The sequence below is a fragment of the Echinops telfairi genome, unplaced genomic scaffold, assembly GCF_000313985.2.
Source record: "Echinops telfairi isolate 266 unplaced genomic scaffold, ASM31398v2 ScPeMD7_2291;HRSCAF=2852, whole genome shotgun sequence".
NCBI lineage: Eukaryota > Metazoa > Chordata > Mammalia > Afrosoricida > Tenrecidae > Echinops > Echinops telfairi.
This window is the reverse complement of record NW_022106189.1, coordinates 41,171,744-41,179,215: the sequence shown is the minus strand read 5'-3', so window position 1 is coordinate 41,179,215 and position 7,472 is coordinate 41,171,744.

The window sequence follows — 7,472 nt, the reverse complement described above, 5'->3', positions numbered from 1 at the left end:
ACTTGAGTCGAGGTCCAATGTCCATTTGCAACCTTAATTCTTAACATATAGATATTAGTACATAGTTCTATTCCCCTCTCATCATATATATATATATATATATTTACATATGTACATGCCTGTATTTAGACCTCTATAAATGTCCTTTGCCTCCTGGTTCTTTGCTCTATTTCCTTTTATTTTCCTCTTGTCCCACCATCATGTTCGGCCTTCATTTGGGTTTAGTAATTCCTCACTGCTACATTGCCCTTGATTAAACCCCACTAGGCATTTTACGGCTTTCTCTCCGTTGATTTTAGTTCACTTGTTGTTCCCTTGTCCCTGGGTTGGTTCCCTCCCATCTTCCTTTCTCCTACCTCACCTCTCCCGTATCCCCTGGAACCATTGATCCCATTCTTTTCATCTCCGAGTTATTTATTCCACCTATCTTATCTAAATAGACATGCAGATAGACATTAATAAGCACAAGACCCCAGCAAAGCCAAATAAAATAACACAGGAAGTCAAGATCAACAAAACAATAATAACAACAACAACAAAAAGAAAGCCACTGACAAAAAATGGAAAGGATATCAATAGGTTAAGGCCTTTGTTGGCCTTTACAAGTGTTTTCCAGTTGAGTCTGATGGGGTGCCACACTCTGTCTTCAAAGTCTATTTTTGGTATTCCCTGGGGATTTCATCACTTTTCTCCCCTTGCTGCTCTGTTGCATGCCCTTAGTGTTTCGCCCATGAGTGATGGGGTCAGATTGTGCACAATTCTCACACTATGTCTCCAGTATTGTCCCCTACAGTGCTATGGTTTAGTGAGGGACATCGTGTCTCAGGGTGAGGCCAGCCCCTTGGTCCTCTCTGTGCATTGTCTGCTCTGAGTGGGAATATCGTATAGTGACTGTACTTCAATAACCAGAGAAAACATGTAAAGGGGGTGAAAACTTCAAAAACAACAACAAAATACAAGAGAAAATAAGTGAGAAGATACATTATCTCTGCTTTTTTTTTTTTATGTGTATGTGACTAAGGTTACCAGTTGTGTGCCCGTTTGTCATACTGTGGTGGCTTGCATGTAGCTGGTGATTCTGGAAGTTATATTATCCCACTGGTATTTCAAATACTATCAGGGTCATCATGGTGGACAGAGTTCAGCAGAGCTTCGAAAATATGACAGGCTAGGAAGGAGAACCTAAGAATCTATTTCTGATAAAAATATTGGCTGGTGAAAACATTATATATAGAATGTTGTTAGAGACAGAGGTAGAAAATGAGCCCCTCAGGTAGGAAGGCTCTCAAGATACTGCTGAGGAAGAGCTGCCACCTCAAAGTAGAATCAACCTTAATGGCATGGATGGAGCAACGCTTTCAAAACCTTGTTTGCTGATAGAGCATGACTCAAATTGGAATAAACAGCTGCAAGCACTCATTTATAATTGGAAATGAGATGTACACAGGCTCTATGACTATCGGGAGCGTCAAAATGAAAGGCAGCACAGAAAGATAGAGAGACTGGGAACTAGTATACTGACATGAACTGATCTACTACTCTGGGGATGATACACTGAAGAGACTGGGCATCTCATTCATCACCAAAAGAGAAGATTTCCAAACATATACAGAAGTACCACACTATCAATGGTAGGATAATTGCCACCTGCCTAAAAGGAAGACCAGTTAATAGGACTATTATTCAAATTTGTGTTAGTCTGGGTATACTTTAGAGAAACAAATCCACAGAAACTCATCTATAAGGAAGAGTTTTATATAAAGCTTAAGTGAGCATCAAGAAAACATCCCAACCCAGTGCTGCCCAAGCCCACAAGTCCAACATTAACCCATATGTCCGACACCAATCCAAAAAGTCCTCCTCTATCTCACAAAACAGATGCAATGATGCCGACTGCAGGAGGAAAGCTGAGTCAGTGAATGTGTAAGCATCTCAGTGCTGGCAGGGGTCTCCACACGGGTGCTCCAGCACCCAGAGCTGCATTGGGGTAGGTCCATGTGGCTTCTCCTTGGGGATGTCTTGCAGGAAGTGAGCCTTGCCAGCTGAAGCAGGGAACTGCTAAGGCAACTTCATCCTGGTGCAACCATCACAAAGCAAGAGACCTGAGAACTAGAAAGGCGAGGCTCACTGAGCCATTTATCCCTCCGCCCTTCAATTAATCCCACATGTGTTTATAGGCCAGGTTGGCACAATAAACTAACTAACTCAAGGACTATTATTCAAATTTAAGCACCAATCATTAATACCAAAGATGAAGAACTTGAAGACTATTACCAACTTCTGCAGGTTTCTGCTAACTGCAAGGCTGGCAGTTCAAACCCCTGGCAGCTCCTTGGGAGAAAGAGGAAGCTGATGCTTCCATAAAGGTTTACAGTCTCAGAAAGTATATGAATTGGAATCGACTTGATAGCAGTGGATTGTGGTTTGGTTTTGGGTCGTGCAGGCTTAAACTGACCAAACACGCAGTAAAGATACGTTTAATATTAATGGTGATTGAGATGTGAACATTGGAAACAAAGAAGGACCAGTAGTTGGAAAATATGGTCTTGATGATACAAAAAATGCTGCCTATCACACGATAGAATTTTGCAAGGCCAACAGCTTCTTCACTGAAAATGCCTTTTTATCAACAGCATAAGCAGTGAGCATACATATCAACAGCATAAGCAGTGAGCATAGTGCTTTCCAGATAGAATACACAGGGATTAAATTGACTACATCTGTGGAAAGAGACCATGGGGAAGCAAAATATGAGTCAGGACAAGGCCAGGGGCTGAGTGTAGAACAGAATATGAATTTCTCTTTTTCGAATTCAGGTTGGAGTTGAAGCAAATTAAAACAAATCCACAAGAGCTAAAGTATGGGCTTAAAACGATCATACCTGAATTTGGAGACCAGGTCAGGAATTTGCTTGACACATTGAACACTAGTAACTCGAGACCAGAGGATCTATGAACTGACATCCAAAACAGTATCTATGAAGAAAGCCAAAGGTCATTAAGAAAAGAGAGAAAGAACCTGAAACCAAAACAGATGTCAGAAGAGGGTCTGAAACTTCCTCTTGAATACAGAGTAGCTAAAGCAAGTAGAAGGAATTATTAAGTGAAAAGAAGTAAGCAGGAGATTGTGAAGGGCATCTAGAAAAAACAGTATTAGAATTAAAAAATACCTAGAATTAGAACACCCAAAGGAAAAGAACATGTTTGGCATCTCTGAATCTGGAAGAACTGAAAATATATATATACTCAAGCCTTAAGTTACAATATTGAGAGTTTCCATGAGCAAAAAAAAAAAAAAGGCAGGATCCAGGAACCATCAAAAGATGGATGGCCTTGGAAAACAACAACAATAACAACAAAATTTCCAAGAATGCACCGAATACAAATTGAGATGCTTCAGCCATCAGATGAACGCCGGAAGCGTGTGTCCATGCCCCAAAGTTTGGGAAGATCCTGCATCCCGGCTGACCAGAAGAGAGCCATATTTGTACCTCTTCCTACAAAAGAAGAATAACGCAACAATATCATTATTGTCACCCACAAGAAAAATTTTCGCTGATGATAATTCAAATATGGTTGCCGTAGTTCCTCAACAACGGAGTACCAGAAATTGACGTCATCTTCAGAAAAGGCCATGCAGATGAATCTTGGTTGAAAGCAGAGAATACCAGAAGAGGTTTACTTGTGCTCTATTAATTATGCAAAGGCATTCAACTGTGTGGATCATAACATGATGGCTGGGAATGCCACACTTTTAATGATGCTCCTAAAGAACCTGTACATAGACCAGTAGACAGGGCATCAAGCAGAAGAAGGCAGTGCTGCTGTGAGAGAGAAGGCAGTTTCTGCCTCTCCATCTTCCTCCTGACCGCCAAAAGCTAGGGAATGCCGGCCCCTAAAATCCGATCTGCCTTTCCAAACTCCAAATCCCATGCCTCCCTGGCACTGAGTGAAAAAAGGGGGGCCGGGGGGCGTTTTTTAGCAGTTTGCCAGAAGAACCTTTTCTGGCCTAATAAAATAGAAGATGATTATTCAAGTGCCTTTTGGCTTTTGACACCAGTGAAGAAGAATGATGAAGGCTGTATTAATCTGGGTAGAGAAACAAATCCACAGAAACTCATGTATAAGAGAGAGGTTTATATAAAGGTTAAGTGTGCATCAAGACAACATCCCAACCCAGTGCTGCCCAAGCCCACAAGTCCAACCTTAACCCATTAACCCATATGTCCAACACCAGTCCACAAAGGCCTCCTCCATCTCGTAAAATCTCACAAAACAGATGCAATGATGCCGACTGCAGGAGGAAAGCCAAGTCAGTGAATGTGTAAGTATCTCAGCACTGACAGGGGTCTCCACACGGCTGCTCCCGCACCCAGGGCTGCATTGGGGTAGGTCCACGTGGCTTCTGCTCAGGGATGTCCTGCAGGAAGTGAGCCTTGCCAGCTGAAGCAGGGAACTGGCTAAGGCAGCTGCACCCTGGTCTAACCATCAGAAAGCAAGAAACCTGAGAACTCGAAAGGTGAGGCTCACCGAGCCATTTATCCCTCCGTCCTTCAATTAACCCCACGTGTTTATCGGCCAGGTTGGCACAATAAATTAACTACCTCAAAGGCAAAAGCCAAACCCACAGCTACTGCGTGGTTTCTGAGTCACAGTGACCCTGTAGGGCAGTGTAGAACTGCTCTTGTGGGCCTCAGACACTGTAACTCTTAGAGAGCAGAGAGCCTTGCTTTTCTCCCCATTTTGAACTGCTGACCTTGAGGTTAGCATCCTAATGTGAAACCACGATGCCATAGGGGTTCCTCCGAAGGTAATGGTCCTTAGGTCTAAGGGTTGGTGCTGGATCCCTGGAGCACACCCTCTGGCTCTTTGTAAAGACTCTGTGTCGTCTTTGTAGTTGCTATTAGGTGGCATCCAGTTAGTTTCGACTCATTGAAAGCCTGTGGGCAACAGAAGACAGCACACTGCCCGGTCCTGAGCCATCTGCACAATCTTTGTTAGGTCCCAGCCCTTCGTTCTAGCCCCTGTCAACCCATGTCACCCAAGACCAGGACTTAACAAACAGTGGCTATTCTTGTAAGGTGGGCACCCTTGGGTGGCCCAAATGGTTAATGTGCTCAGCCAGCGGCTCACCAAAAGATTGGAGGGTCCAGGAGGGTTCAAAGTGCCTCCGAAAAAAACCTTGGCAATCTGTGTCGGAGAAACTGGTTGTTGAAACCGTCTTTGGAGCACAATCCTTCTTAGTCCACGGCCACTGGCTGTTTCGATTATTGCGGAGACGGGAAGCAGGAAGCATGGACCCAGAATGGCAGTGCAAGCCTGTTTTGCATATTTCAGCTCAAATGCATCCGTGAACCCTTCAACGAAGGAGTATTGGGGCTCCCCTTATTGAGCGCCCACCATGGGATGTCAACTGGAACAAGGTGCACCGGGATTTGAATGAGGATACCCGCTCTGGCATCTCCTCGCACCATCCCTTGGTCTCCCCAGTTCTGTGGCCACCAGGTGTCCAGCCAACCTGCGCCCCAAGCTGCCTCCCTGTGGCCATGGTCACTGTCCCTCTAGCATGAGGCTGGAGGGAAGAGTCCCAGGGAAAGGCCGGCTGCAAGGCCAGCATGAAGTGGTCTGTTTGCCCCAACTTGGAGCACACACTATGGTTCTAAGTCACCAGCCTGTGGCCTCGAAAGCTGAGCCTGGCCCCCCGGGCCCTCCTGCAAGTCTCAGAGGCTCACAAACCTGTGAGTCTAACGACCCAGCATCTCCGGTCGTCCCTGCGTGGGCTGAGTCTAACCCACGGATTCCTTCTTTCAACCCCGGCGCTCGATTGGGAAAGTTATCTTTGAGAAAAGCAAATAAGAAGAAGGCCGCCTTGGCTCCCCGGGGTCTTGCTGGATGTGGTTCTGCAGCTCTGAGAGCAATAGAAGCCGGCTGTGAAATCGGAGCTGTGCTGCCACGGAGAGAGTGCAGAGAGGAGCCACCGAACGGGCCAGGATGCACGCGGTAGCCATGTGTCTCTGGGGGCCCTTGGGCTCTGAGGACAAGCGAGGGAGCATGGAAACAGCAGACAAGACTTCACAGGAGCAGAGTGGTGCACTGGCAAATACGCTGCTGCAAGCCCTGGTGAAGGTGTTACGGAGCCAAGATGTGACTGTGAGGGTCAAGGTGCACCTGACCCAAGCCAGGGTATCTTCAGTCACCTCCTCTGCAGGTGAAGGCTGGATCGTGAGGAAAGACGGAGTAGAATTCATGCGTTAGAAGGATGGTGTTGGCAGAGAATAGCACGTATTCCACAGACTGCCAGGGAAACAAACGGACCAACCCCCCCAAAGAACCTGGTAGATCTTTCTTGGAAGAAATGCCGCCACAATGCTGGTTAGAAGGGAAGATGGTGAGATTTTGACTCATGTGTGTTGCACAGGTTAGCAGGAGAGACCAGTGCTTGGAAAAGGCTGTCCTCTTTGACGAAGTAGAAGAGCATCGACAAAGAGGAAGACCCTCACGGAGATGCATTGGCACAGTGGCTGCAACAATGGGCTCAAACGTGGCAGCAAGTGGGAGGATGGCGCAGGGCGGGGCAGCGTTTCCTTCTGTTGTGCACAGACTGGCGATGGGTCAGACCCAACACGATGGCACCCCACAACAGCTGTCCACTGCCTTCGCCGAAAGCTGAAGGGAAAAGTCCAGGGCCTAGGGGTTGACCCAGCATTGGGGATACTTGTTAAAGGACCGGTCTGGATCTCCTAATGCATGCTTGCATCGCCCAGGGGAGCTGGGAGGGAAGAAACAAAACTCAGGTCATCTCAACCACAAAGGAGAATCATGGGGGAAGGAGGACCTATAGGATCCCAGCAAATCTTAGATTTGCCACTAGATTTCAATTTTTTTAAGGAAAATGAAGGAAATACCTTATTTGTTTCTTTTCCGAAAAGAAATGATTGTAAGCAAGATAGAGAAGAAACTGAAAACTTGTTTTTCTTAGTTAGTATGCCAAGTCTAGGCAGGAAAGGAGAGAGGGGGAGAGAGAAGGGAGGGAGGGGAATGGAAAAAGGGAGGGAGGGAGACAGGAAGGGAGGGAGGGGGAGATGAAGATGGGGTGAAGGGAGGGAGGGAGGGAGGGAAGGAGGGATGGGCAGGGTCTCCATGCAGCACAGGAGGCAGAATGCAGGCCCAGGAAACGTAGGGAAGTCCACAGAAAGATTTTCATGTTCATTTCTTTTCAAATTAAGAAAAGGAAGAATACCATAGTAATATTATTAAATCTTACATGGACCATACTCATCTTTATACCAGTGGAGTTATTCATGTGTCTATAGGTGTGTATACATGTATATATGTACACATGTATGCATGTGCATTCACACTGCTTCTGCACAAATACACACACATATGCACTCATGTAGATACACATCTATACATATATGTACACACATGCATATGCAAAATGCACAAATACACATGCATATCTATATACAA